Below are 14,858 nucleotides of genomic sequence, written 5' to 3'. Positions count from 1 at the left end.
TGATAGCATTCCCATGATGAGATCTGATGCCTTAAGATGTCACCACTCCTTGGTGGTATATTTGTGCAGGTGTCTGTTGTAAAATAGTTTGTTCCCCTAACTGATGTATCTTTAGCAAGGCATTTCAGGTATTGTGCTGGGCTAATGGGGAAGATAATACTTTGATTCTTTCTTTGTTAACCCCTGCAAGTTAACGATCTGACTAGTTTTTGTCTATCCTGTACAGCCAGTCCAAGTTGGGCTTTAAATTACAATGTAATCTAAGTGTACTATAAAGCTATAGTAATCCAAACAGTATGGTATTAGCACAAGAACAAACCCTTAGATTAATGGAACAGGATAGAGAGCCAGAAAATAAACCCACACATATATGGTGTATTAATTTATGACAAAGGAGCTGTGAATATACAATGGGGAAAAGACAGTCTCTTTAATAACTGGTGTTGGAGAAACTGGACAGCTACATGCAAGAGGATGAAGCTGGATTACTGTCTAATTCCATACACAAAAGTGAACTTGAAATGGATCAAAGACCTAAATGTAAGACATAAACCATAAAACTCTTAGAAGAAAACACAGGTAAAAATTTCTTGAACATAAGCATGAGCAATTTTTTCCTGGGCACATCTCCTCGAGCAAGGGAAACAAAAAATGAACAAGAAGGACTACATCAAACTAAAAAGCTTCTGTACACCAAAAGTCACCATCAGCAGAACAAAAAGGCAACTTACAGTGTGGGAGAATATGTTCATAAATGATTTATCTGATAAGGGTTAGCATCCAAAAATATACAAAGAACTCATATGCCTCAACATCAAAGAAACAAATAACCTAATTAAGAAATGGACAGAGGACCTGAATAGACATTTCTCCAAACAAAGAAATACAGGTAGTTAACTGGAACATGAAAAGATACTCCATATTGCTAGTCATCAGGGAAATGCAAATTAAAACCATAATGAGATATCACCTCATAGCAGTCAGAATGGCCACTATCCAAAAGACAAGAAATAGCAAGTGTTGGTGAGGATGTGGAGAAAAGGGAACCCTCCTACACTGTTGGTGAGAATGTCAATTGGTACAACCATTGTGGAAAGTGGTATGGAGGTTCTTCAAAAAACTAAAAGTAGAAATACCACAAGACCGAATAATTCTACTTTTAGGAATTTATCTGAAGGAAAAAAAAATCTGTGATTTGAAAAGATATACGCACCCCTCTGTTTATTGCTGCTTTATTTAAAATAGCCAAATATGGAAGCAACGTAAGTGTCCATCAGTAGATGAATGGATGAAGAAGAGGTATGTATACACAATGGAATATTATTCAGCCATAAAAAAGAAATCCTGCCATTTGTGACAACATGGATGGACCCAGAGGGCATTATGCTAAATGAAATAAGTCAGGAGGAGAAAGACAGGTACCATATGAATTCATTTATTTGTGGAATATAAAAACAAAACAAAGCAAAATGAACAAAATAACAGTAGACTCATAGACACTGAGAAGTGACTGGTGGCTACCATGGGGAGGGGTGGAATGGGTGGGTGGGGAGACTGAGGGATAAAGGAGCACAAAATTTTCAATCATAATATAAGTTGATCACAGGGATGCTTTACAGCATGGAGAATATAGCCAATGATTCTGTAACATCTTCCTATGTTGACAGATAATAACCCCACTAGTGGGCTTGAGGATTTAATAATATGGGTAACTGTTGACCCACTGTGTTGTATACTTGAAACCAATGTAAGATTATATGTCAATGAAAAAAAAGTTACAAATGTAATCTAAAAATAGCTCCTTAAATTTTACAAACAAACTTAGTAAGGGAAAGGGGGATGGGGAATGTGAAACCTAACCTTGAAAGGACTGCTTCTGAATGTGAGTGGGGCATTGGCCAGATTTTAGAGTAGATCAGATTGGGAAAGCATGGAGCTGAAATGACCTAGACCTGAGCAGAAAGTTCCCCCTTTGGCTTGGGTATGCATCTCTCATTCACCACAGTTCTTAATCCAGACTGTTCCCTTGGCGTGAGACCATATATTATTGGGCCTAGGCTATAATTTTCCTTAGGGTAGAAAAGTATTTCTTGATACCTTTGCTGCAAATAACAGTAGACAGAAGAGAAGACCAAGGTGCCTTTATGATTTTATTACATCTGGCCCTCTTTACTCATTGAGGTTATTTGCCATTATAGGAATTTGTGTTTGCAATTGCTGATCACCTTAACGGTTAACTCTAGAGCTATGGAGAAGTTATTATTCTCAGAGGTTTAATGACTCACCTACATTGACACTAACAGGATTTTAAAAGTGCATAAGGATACCTCTGAATGGCTTCCGCCGACCATGTTGATACAGAGAGCAAAGAAACTTTAATTAATATTTTATCCAGTAAAAGATTTAGGGACTGTGATTTTCCAGTGTAAAATCCATTCAGCTAAACACCTTGGCATAGGTCTCAAGTATTCCCTGTTGCTCTGCTGAATCGCCTGGCAACGTGACTAAGGCGTCCAAATTCTGCAGGTATAGCCTTTTCTAGCAACCAATTTGATTTTTGACGGACAGAGAGCCCCAGGAAAGTCGATGCCTTTGTACTTAAGAAAAAAGAAATCCCAAGCCAGGCAGACATGCCCTAATCAGTGTGCTCCGGGTATGACAGCGGGCAAGTGAGTGATCTCGTTCGTTCTGAACTCTGGCTCTCCCAATGACAGTACATGATTTACCAGAACAAATCAAATAAATGTATTTGATGCTTGCTTCGACATTTCACAACACGGAACTCCATTTCCTTCTGTAGTGCTCCAAGGCCGCATTCTTAATTTTGACTTTCTTATCGAATACTGTTGTCAGAATGAGAATGCAAATAATAATGAATTAAGGTAGAATTGTTTTCAATGCTTTCGAGCATTATGGAGAGACTAATTTCTGCATGAATGTGATAATGTGGTAGATAAGTTTCCAAAAATTACAGCCCCAAACACCAATCTGGAGACTTAGACAATGCCATCCACGGTCAGATGCTTCACTGCCGTGTTGCCCCCGTTCCTGTTACAGGTCCATGTGCCTACACTGCAGCTATGAGCGGAATTTTAAAGAGGAAGTTCCAAGAAATTGACAGCTCCTCACCCTACTCCTCTGTGCAGGAATCAGACGATGACGTTTTTAGCTGTGGCAGTACGGACAGTGTTGATGGTGTCATTCAGTCCACTTCTAATCATTTCACTGGTGAGTATCTAAGCTGTGGTTCAGGTCTGTACTAATTGTGTTCTGTGGTCCATTCTTGGAGTTTTATCTTTATCCACTGACTTAAATCTGCTGCCTGGTTTTGAAACATACCAGGCTTATTTGCAAAACATGGTATCATTTCTGTAATTAAGTCTCAGTAGCGTACTCCTGTTCATCTCTGTGGAGTGAGTATGAGAGGCAGAAATGAGTCCACTTGATGGTATAAGCAAGCAGATAGCAACTGAAAATGATTTCTTATGTGTCTTCAGCTCTGTGAAATAGAGGCTTCCTTCGGAAATCTCATCAGTAGAGCTCTTTTGAATTCTAATATTGCTTGTGAATACTTGTGGGGCTAAGTTCAACACATTCACCTCCTAGGTGAGGAAACAATGTTTGTTTTTAAAAGAAGGCAGCTCTGAAATCAAAGACTTGAAAGTCTTGAGATTCTGTTGTTTGGATGCTGGTCAATCTCAGACTCAAGGCCAGGTTCATACACGACAGTAAGTGCCACCTTTACATGTATATACTTCTTCTAAGCCCTTTGTGTGAGCACATCATTTTGCTTAGTGTGTTATGTCCTAACTTAAAATTCTGGCCATTTCAAATTGCATTATTTGTAAAAGAGGCATATGGGGAGATTTTGAAACAGGTGAATCTTTTCCAACATTTCTGTGTCCCTTCAACCTCAGTCATTAGGGGAAGAGGGATCTCCAATTTACTTTTAGTAAGAGTTAACATGCAAAGCAAAACAAAATGACGTCAGTAAAAGCCCCATAACTTCATGCTTCCCTCATAGGATGATGGGTATAAACTTCCTTTTAAAGCTGCATTCCATAAGCAAAGGTAAAAATTATCCAAAACACAAGACAGGGTTGTTCGTTTTTCCCCAGAGCATTTTTTTCTAACATTATTTTTCTGGGACATTTGTGTTTGGGCATTTTTAACTCACCAAAACAGCCTTTTAAATACACACTAAAATTCATACAATGTGGCTCTCTGCCCCACTGAAATTCCATTTTTAACTGTCTTCTATCCACTCCCAAGAAAGCAAAAGTTTGCTTGGTTTTCATGAGTTTTCCCTCATCATTGCTTGAAGCATTTAAAATAGAAATAAGTAAAACTTTGTACAAATGTTTAGCCTTTGTATTATTTATCTCCTGACTAATGTAGAACTTATTTTTTTGAATTTATGCAAAATATAAAAAGTAAGGAGGAGATCAAGAAATAGTTGGGAGAAGTGAGAAAATAATAGCTGTTTTGAGAAGATTCTCTAGTTACATAGAAAGGTTATTGTTAATCAGTGGATTCTGGGGGGATAAGTTGTGTTTGAGATTAATCTACAGCTTTGTCACACCTTTCTCTAAGTCCCTTTTGCCTCGTGGAGGGTACACACCTTTCCTGGCTATCACCCAGGGTGCCTAGAAGGGTATAGAACATTAAATGATGCTTAGACTTTGTTGGGTAAATGGATTAATTTTATGCATTTTTTACACTCTTTTTGCAAGTAAAACTTGTATATACTTAAGGTACATAGCATGATGTTTTGATATACATTAGCATTGTGAAATGACTATCACAATCAAGCTAACATTTCCATCATGCCACATGGTTACTTTTTTTTTTGTGGTGGTGGTGGTGGTGGTGAGAGCACTTGAGATCCACTCTCTTGATGGATTTCAAGTATGCAATACATCCTTTTTATGATTTCAGACAATAGTTAAAAACTGGAGAGCATGAGGCCCCTGGATGTCCTTATACTTCGGAAAGCAACAGTCACATTTAAATTCAAGAACACTCAGGAACACTCTGTGAAATATCTTTGCTGTGTACCTTGGTGAGCTCTCCTTCCCCAAGCCCCAGAGCACTGCAGGAGCTGCAAAGTTTTTTAAACTTTTTTCCCTTTAGCCAAGTCCTGAAAAATGTCATCAATCTAGACCCTATTTCTTTGAGACAATACCTCCTATAGTGCAGTGCAGCGGTTTCCATGCCCCCGTAATTTTTTTTTTTTAACTTGCAGCCTGCTTAAAACTTCCCTGGTGCGTATGCCTCTCCTAAAGTTACAAATTGACTCTCTCCTGGAAAAATCAATTGCAGGACTTCTCTATGCAAGATGCATATTGATTTCCATAGCTTGCGAGCTCACCAAGTACCTATAATGCCCATTTAAACACCATCAGGTCTTACATTTGTGGCTCAAGATGCTTTTCAGATGAAAGTGATGTTCTGGTAGTTTGGAGGGGTTAGAAAACTTATAGGGTTAGGCATTTGTTATAGGTCAGTCTGTGAAGAGTTCCCTGGAAGGGTAAAAGTTTGTGTGCAGAATGGTGTTGTTTTGATAAAATAAAGTATTTGATAGCTTTTTGATATCTGGTCATAACTTCTCTGTTTCATCACCAGTGCAAGGATCTGTGGAGGAGGCGGCATCCACTGCATCCAGAGAAATCAGGCTAGGCAAGGAAGCAGCTCAAAGTTTGATTGTGCTGTGCTCTTAATGTACTTTACTTTGGGAATTTTCAAGGGTTTTGAGGGAAGCATTTGCTGGTACTCCTCTGTAAGGAAATGATGATATGCATCATTGAACAACTTGTAATTGAATGTGTGCTCAGAACCGTGATTTGGGATAAACAGTCGGGGAAAGGAGGAAGGGCGAATAGACGTAAGATAGGACCGACGGGGGATTCTCTGTTACTCTGGGCTATTCTTAGCCTGATCGCCAATACAAAATCTCATAAAGTTGGGCAAATTGAGGAAGAAACCCCATTTTAATTTTTTTTTATTTTTGAGGATCCAGTACTCTGAATATAACAGGATAAGACAAAAACAGTAGTCAAGAGTCTACCATCATTGTGAAGTCAAAGACTATTAGAGCTAGCAGGACCTTGAAGAACATCTCGGCAGACTCCCTGATGTTACAGATGTGGAGACTGAGGCCCAGAGTGTCAGCTGACAAGAATGGAAATGTAAGCTAGGGGCAGAGGACTTCACTGTAGAGCCCTAGAGCCTGCCTTTCCACTAGACCCTGTTATTCTCTGATGGCTGACCATCACTGACCGCTCAGTAGGGACGCCCAGTCACCAAGTGGAAGACATGGTTGTATCCTTTGTGCCAGCTTCTCTTAGAAATAGAATGAGTTTATCTTTCTGTTGCCTTTTTTTTTTCCAGTTGATTTCTGGTAAAAGTGCTAATATCTCTGGGATGTAATATAGTGCCTGTAATGAGTTTATGAATAAATCCAGAGAGTAAAAGAAATAGTGGACAGAGAATTCGGTTTGAGTGTGAATGAACAGTCTCCCTTCCCCTTTCTGGAAGTGAAAGAGCAGGCTGCTGAGACTTCCCTGTGTATCACTGACATTGATGGAAATACCTTACAGCAAACATGTTGTTTTCCACTTACATGAAGGAAATTTGGTTTGTTTTGGTGACATAATGCTACTTGTGATAATGTAAAAATGTTATCAAGAAAAAAAGGCGAGATGAAGTATGCAGTATGCATCTTCAAGAGCAGCTAACAAAAAGAGGGTCATTTCATTTACTTTAAAAGCAAAGCCTTTGTATACTGTGCTTTTGTCAGTTGAATGGGCATCCCGGACTTCCTGGAAAAAAAAAAGATAATGATATCTTTCCATCCCTTGAACTCTGGGACCCTACATTTCTTGTTCAATAATTTAAGACCTCAGAAACCCACTTACCTTGCATTTCAATTAGACTCACTTAGTCACAGCTTCTGACTGAATAGAGTAATTATATTCCATTTTGCTGGCTAGGTGCAGAATTAGCTTTTGTATTTGCTTATTTGTTTGAAACCCTGAAAAACTTAAATTTGGCTTTAAACTTGAAAGAATACTTGAACCGAATTTCAAACAAAATTTTGTATATTGATATCCTAGTGAATCTAGAAAAAGAATACATCTCTGTCATTTTAACTCTGTTAGCATCTCTTCCTGGTTTGAACTCTGTTAGCTACCATAAGGAACTAAATATAAATTCCTGGTGATATTAGTGATATTGTTTCTCATCTCATTAAAGAGACTAAGGCCCTTTTAGCAGGAGATCTGAAATGTACCATAGAAAATCTTCCAGTTTCCTACATCTATTATTTACTCAGGATGTCTATATGTAGAATTGATAACATAGTTATATTTCATAGAGTCCAAGAATTAGAGTTGCCATTCAATATTAAAGACACCATCTTCACATTAGTGATCAGAATATTTTCATCTGACAATGTAATTTGTTTTACAAACATTTCATAAAGTATCTGCATTTTATAAACCTCTTGATTAGAATCACATCCTTATTTTGGTGTCAGCGAGGAGTAGTCTTGTGCAGTAAATAGATGATTGCCCAACTGCAAAATACCGTGACTTGGAAAATGGATCCAAGTGAATTTAGGCCATTAAAATTCTCCTAACCATTTTCAAAGTACCATAATCTTTTAGCTTTGGTTTGAATAGCAGGGGTTGAGTGGCTTTATACTTGTTTATGATGGTGATGATGAAATCATAGTGCCTGCAGCAAACGTCCTTGTGGTTCACAAAAGATTTTAAAATTCATATGCAGATCAGGCAGTCTGATGCTTTCTGACAGCTCCAGGGAAGTGTATTTGTGTGCATGTGAATGCAAAAAGAATTAAACCTGATCCTGCAAAAAAAAAAAAAAAAAAAACCAGGAGCCAGTTGCTGTTTCTAAATTGGCTGAGATATTTAACTATTTCACTCTTGAAAGTACATGTTTGTATTCTGAAAATGTAACTTCTTTTTTGTCTGAGGAATTTGAGAATAAACTGGGAAGGTCGGGGCCACAGAATTGTTGTCCCATATGCTTTACATGTTCAGCTGCAGTGAACTGGCATGAACTACCACACTTCAGTGTCTCAGATTTACTGAATTCCTCTGAGAGTTGGATCAGGGATAAAGGTATGGTTTTCAAATGTAATGAAGAAAGAACAATCATAATAAGTATGATAAAATATAAATATTTGATTTTCAACCGAAGGCCAACACATAAAAACTAGAAAGGCATTTTCTTTTAATGGTACTTAATATTTAGGTAGGAAAGTATTTATAATATGTTTAAACTGTAATAAACACTCAGTTTGTTGCATTTGTTTTACCTTGTCTCACAAATATAATAATGAAGCAGCAATAAAAATTGATTTATATAATTTACAGTTCTAGGAATTTGAATGAATGGTTATGAAACTTGATTTATATAATGAACTATTAAATCACCTTAAGATATTTAATGGATATCTGCAGGTCTTAATTAGCATGACTCAACAAACAAAAAAGCCCAAACTCACTCTACTGGAACAATTTCCAAAGCATTGTAAAAGCTGATAAAGATTGCTAGCCAGAGTTCTAATAAGATATTTCTGATTGAAATACAATAGTGGGTCCTATTAACTGTAACATTATGGAAGCCAGAAATGTGTGTAATGCTATATATTTTTATTCCATCATTGAATGACAATATTAGTGAATATATTATAAGGTGAAAAAAATGCACATACTTTAGTTTTAGATCATAGTAATAAACCTTTAAAATATTCACAATTAAAGAATACTTAATACAGTTATCTTAGAATTTTCTCCAACGCCTACAACTTCTATGTTTTAGAACATGTATATATTTAAATCTTAAGATTGCCAGAGTTTGGAGTATTTCATTCCATCCTTGAGGAACTTGGTTTGGAAGGAATGTTTATTAATTTTACATGTAGTTAATTTTTTTTAACATAGCCTGTTCTATTTCATGGTTTCCCCAAAGATGTTGTCTATTATCTTCTTGTTATGTCAGATTTGACTGTCTGCTGTTTGCTGTTACTATGACAACCTATCATTTTGCCTTGGTGAGAGTAGTACATATTTCAGATATACATACATACACAGATACAACACATACACTTTAAGGACCTTTTACATACCAGAATAATTGCTGATTAGGCTGATAATTATGGTGGTCATTAATCAGTACTAAAATTAAATGCTATGCTAAGATCATAGCTATGTGAGACATATATTAAATATCATACATTTGGCCTAGATTTAAAAATAGTATACAGAAAGCTAAAAAGGCTGCAAAAGAATATCTAGGGAATAACTTGACAAATAATTTATGGACACTAATAAAGAAGTATATATATTTAAAAATTCCCCTCAGTATGAGATAAACAAACATTTTGATGAAAGATTAAAAAATGAATGGAATCCAAAAAGGATAAACACAGCCTAAATAAACATTGTTATTTTCAACAGAATAGCTGCTCTTTTTTAGCATTCACAAGCTTTGCAGCTAGAATATGGAAATGGTCGAATTTATAATTACAATTATTTTAAGCTCCTTGATGGCAAGGGCTGCATCCTCTATTTCTCCCACACTGCTAAACGGTAATAATCATGATAGCAAACTTCCCTGAACATTTTGTCATTTGCCAGTCATTGTGCTAGATGTTTTAAACAAATTATTGTATTTAATTGTCATAACGTTAGGTCCTAAATAAGTTTTATTTGATTGGCATGTTCATGAGATTTTTTTTAAAAACGACATGACTTAATTGATCACATGATTTCTATCAGCTATGACATAACCTGAGTTTACTGAAATAGGCTAATTAATTGCATAGAAATTAAGATTGTTGGATAGAATTAGGGTTTCCTTAAACAGGTACAGACCCACTGAAGAAAATGTTTTCATATCAGGTGTTCATGAAGTTTCCAGTTTATGTGCATAACACTGCTGTTATAAATGAGAACACTCTCCAGGTTCCCTGTGTAGTTTTACTGGCCTTTAAATCTATTACTAAGTCAGAAGTCAATATTCTAATCAGAACACTGAGATATTTTGAATCAATATATCTAACATTTATTTATTACTTTAAAAATCTAAATGTATAAAAAATTTTTGCTCTAAGGATAATCTTTGCAGTATTTTTTATTATGGTGAAAAATTTTACAGAACCATATATTACACAATTGGTTAAGTAATCCATGGAAAACCCATACAATGGATTACTAGCCAATAAAAACAGTTGAACAAATCTATCTGTTGACATGGAAATGTATTCACATTAATAAAGAAGTTGCAAAATTGTATTAGTTTCATCCCACTTATAAACTCTTATGCATGAAGTGTGAAGGTAGTAAGATCCAGAAGTAAAAAAGGGAAACATACATTTTCTATAGAAATTCAGAAAACCTTAAAAGATGCTTTCTCTGGACAGTGGAATTATGGGTAATTTTTTATATTAATGTATTTCTCAGTATTTCAGGATATTTATTTCTCATTTTATTTTCATGTATTTTAGCTTAACAAGACTTGTGTTCATTCATTACAATAGCTTTAGAATTTTTCACTAATGTAATTACTGCTGTTATGAATACTTGTACATAAATCTTAGACTAAATCTATAAAGATGGAAGTCACAGTTCAAAGGGTATCATTTTAATTGCCCTCCAGAAAGTTTTGCAAATTTATATTCCACTTTAAGTAACTGAATGCGTATTTTCCCAATATCTTGTCAAACTAAGTATTTCCTCTCTGTCTCTGCCTTTGTCTCTGTTGCTCTGTGTCTATCAATGTGTATATATGTCTATATAAATATATATGTACATACATACATATGTACATTGATTGTTACTGTAATAATTTAATTTGGTAGGTAAAAATTGATATTCTGGTATTTTAATTTAAATTTCTCTGAATATTAGGAAACTGATTATACATTTATTTGCTTGCCGTGTGTATGAATTATCTGTTTTGGTTCTGTTTTATTATGATGATTTTTCTTTCCTTGTTTTATAATATTAAGGACTGTGATGAACACATATGCAATAATATCTTTCCTATTTTGTCATCTGTCTGTAACTGTTTATGTTTGCCATAGAATATATATATATGTGGTCAAATATATCATGGAATTGGCCTTTAGGAAATACTTAGAAAGACCTCTGTTCACAAGATTAATTGCATACAAGTAATATCTTCTAGAACTTTCATAAATTTCTATTATATATTTAAATCTTTAGACCATCTGAAAATTGTGTTGGCATATTGTGTGCAAAACAGGAAGATAATTTTCAAATTTTCCTAGAATCATATCTTGAATAATGTAGTATTTCCTATTGATAGGAAATTCTGTTCTTATCTTTCTTACATACAATAGGATCAGTATCTGTGGTTTCCTTTCTGTTTCATGATCAGGGTGTTCATCTCCAAACCAACAACAGTGTTATATGATGACTGTCATAAATTTAATTGTCTCACGTTGGAGTTCCCAATTTTTCCTAGCCCATTACTATGAACAGAAACACAGTGCACTGCCATGCTCTTTAAAGACTTTATTCTCATATGATTATTTGAATTTTAGAAGAATATTGTCAAGTTACCAAACAAACTCCTCCTATGTCAATGGTATTACATTAAATATGTAGGTTAATTTGGGCTGCAAGGCAGATTGACATCTTTATAACATTGCTTTTCCATTTCAGGAATGCCAGATATCTCTCCACATTTCACTGTTATTTTACAAACCACAGTAGAGTTGTGTTCTTTTCTTCTTAGTGCATTTTCCTTTCTGAGTCCCTAAGTTTTTAAAATATCTTTATGCCTAATATGAATGAGACTTAATATATGTTCTAAAAGGTTATTTTTGGTACTGGGAAAGGCATATATATATTTTTTTCTTTCAGTGGAAATGTTTCTAGGGTTTCACCTTTGACTTGACCATAAGATATCTTTTATTGTACATTAAAGAGTTATCCTTCTATTGTTTTTTATTAATAATGAATATAAAGTTACATCAAATTTCTCATGAATATATCAAGATAGTCCTATTTTTTCTTCAACTTATCAATACAATGAGTTGAAAAATATTTTTCCTACTATAAAACTATTTATTTGTTGCCTTGGTCTCTATTTAGACATGAAATCTCACCTGAAGATCCAATTTAGTCTGGCAATGTGTGTGCATTAAGGGATTCTTAATGAATGTTCAAGGTTATTTAAAAATCCATTTAAAAAATGTTGCATTGAGAAAGAACAAAGCTGGAGGCCTCACATGTACTAATTTCAAATTATATTACAAAGTTATAGTAATTAAAACAGTATGACACTGGCATTAAAAACAGATGCATATTAGTGGAACAGAATGGAGACCCCAAAATAAACCTATGCACGTATAGTCAACTAATATTTTTCAGAGAAGCCAAAAATACTCAGTGCAGAAAGCACAGTCTGTTCAATAAGTGGTGTTAGAAAAACTGGATATTTATGTACTGAAAAAAAAGAGAAAATGAAGCAAGACCTCTATCTTAGGCCATTCATGAAAATTAGCTTGCAATGCATTATGGACTTAAATGTAAGACTTGAAACTGTAAAAGTCCTAGAGGAAAAAAAAAGGGAGAAAATCTCCTTGACATTGGTTTCAGCAATGAGTTTTTGGATATGACATTAAAAGCATAAGCAACAAAAGTAAAAATCAACAAGCAGGACTATATCAGACTAAAAAACTACTGCCCAGAAAATGAAACAGTCAACAAAAGGAAGAGGCAACTTATGAAATGAAGGAGATACTTGGAAATTATAAGGACTTAATATCCAAAAGATATAAAGAACTCATGCAACTCAGTAATAAGCAATCCAATAAAAAAAATGGACTTGAATCAGAGAATTTTTCCAAAGAAGACATACAAATGGCCAACAACAATAAAAGGTGCTTAATATTACTAATCATCAGGGAACTACAATGCAAATCAAAATGAGACATCACCTCAGACTTGTTAGAATGGCTATTATCAAAAAGATAAGAGATGATAATGTTGTCAAGGAGGTGGAGAAAAAGACACCCTTTTGCACTGTTGGTGGGAATGTAAACTGGTACAGCCACTGTGGAAAACAGTAGGTCATGGTCTCAAAAAATTAAAACTAGAACAACCATATGATTTAACAATCCCACTTCTGGGTAAATAGCCAAAGGAAATGAAATCACTGTCTCAAAATCTGTACTCCCATGTTCACTGCAGCTTTATTGTAAATAGGGAAACAGCATTAAGTGTCCACTGATGAATGAATGAATGGATAAAGAAAATGTGGCATATATATATAGTGGAGCATTATTCAGCCATAAAAAAGAATGAAATCCTGCCATTTGTGACAACATGCGAGGAGTGAGGGTGATGGGATTATTCTTGTCTTACAAATGAGGAAACTGAGAAGCAGAAAGGGTGAGTAATGTGCCCAAATTCATGTAGCTTGTAAATGCTGGAGCTAGAATCAATACCAGCTCCAACTCTACAGCCAGTATTGTTAACTGGGGCACTATGGTGTGTGATATAAAATCTATAAGAAAATTGAAATCATCAGTCTATTTCCATGACATGTAATAGATAAATGTTTTGTTTTTTAAAAACTTCCTGTATTCAATACAAGTGGATCTTCAGTCTTCATCTACATTAGTATTAGTTAGAATAAAATGCAATACCATTGGAAGTGATATAAATTGAGATTCTGGTCACATTTAAACCATCCATGCTGATTTCCATTAACATGAGTTTTGTTAAATGTTGAAATTCTCAGGTTCCTGTCCTCAGTATCTCCCATGACTGAAAGGTTATAAATTCTTCACATATCTCAAGAGCCTACTAAGGTTCTATTCCTAAGAGAATTAATAGGGCACACAGTTTTGATGACTACAGTGAAGATGTATTACAGAGTACAGGCAGAGGAAAAGTGTGCTTCTGTTTCAGAGAATATACATGCTAGATGAGAAGTCCAGACTAATAGACATGAAACCATGCTGAGAAATATCCTTTCCAACTGATACATTGTATAGAATGAGGATTAATTAAGTCTGATGTCCAGGAAACTTTCACCTGGAGAGGGCACATCATTGAATGCACACAGATTTCAAGAGGTTTTATGGTTATAAGTTCATTCTTCAAAGAAAAGTACTTATTCGCAATTAAGATCTGGCTCTCAATTCTCGGTTGTCTGAACAAACAATCAACGGTCAGAACAAATGAATAAAAACTTCCATCACCTTTAGGATTCCAAGGATTTCTATCCCATATAGCAAACCCACTGACTTCTATTTCCCACTTAATTGGGGAGAACTAAAAAGAGAAGAATAGATATTACTTGATGTGAAAAAATGAGAAGCTAAAAACATTAGTGTTGAGTAAGAAGAGATAACAGTGGTTGATTGGGCTTCCTTTACCTTTCTTGCAAATAGTTAAAAGGGTAAATTATGAACTCAGTCTAAAAAATAATCTTTCTTCAGTTGAGGTAGGATAAGAGGGCAAAACTGCTCTGTTTAACATTCCATATATTGTAGCTGAAGATTAATTTTAAATACATTTTTTATTTCTTTGTGGCCAACTTTTGTTGTGATAGCCTCTATCTGGCATTGATCTGCATTCTTTTTGTAGTCTGATTGCCAGGCATGAATCGACTAAATCAACTGACTCCTCTATTTTAAAAGGCTGGGAGAAATTACCTTTTTAGATTAATTATTTGAAGGGGAGGGATATTTAAATTCCCTATATAAAATAAAGGAGAGAGAATTCATTCAGTATTATGGTCAACCAAGCCCTGTCAACATAACCACATTCACTTAATTTATCTGATTGGTA

At 35.0% G+C, this 14,858-nt stretch overlaps 1 protein-coding gene across 2 annotated transcripts in view; it reads left to right on the top strand.

The window, feature by feature from the left end:
* The window catches only part of CSRNP3 (cysteine and serine rich nuclear protein 3), a 175,677-nt gene that overhangs the window by 14,349 nt on the left and 146,470 nt on the right, over window positions 1-14,858 (top strand). For both annotated transcript variants that reach the window (XM_036884390.2, XM_036884391.2), the window contains exon 2: window positions 3,058-3,228. The gene's annotated coding sequence lies outside the window, so the exon portion shown is untranslated. The remainder of the gene's footprint in view (window positions 1-3,057; window positions 3,229-14,858) is intronic.

This window comes from Manis pentadactyla, chromosome 8 (genome assembly GCF_030020395.1).
Source record: "Manis pentadactyla isolate mManPen7 chromosome 8, mManPen7.hap1, whole genome shotgun sequence".
In the NCBI taxonomy this organism is placed as follows: Eukaryota; Metazoa; Chordata; class Mammalia; order Pholidota; family Manidae; genus Manis; species Manis pentadactyla.
The sequence above is the reverse complement of the archived record's forward strand: the minus strand, read 5'-3'. Positions and strand labels throughout refer to the sequence as shown.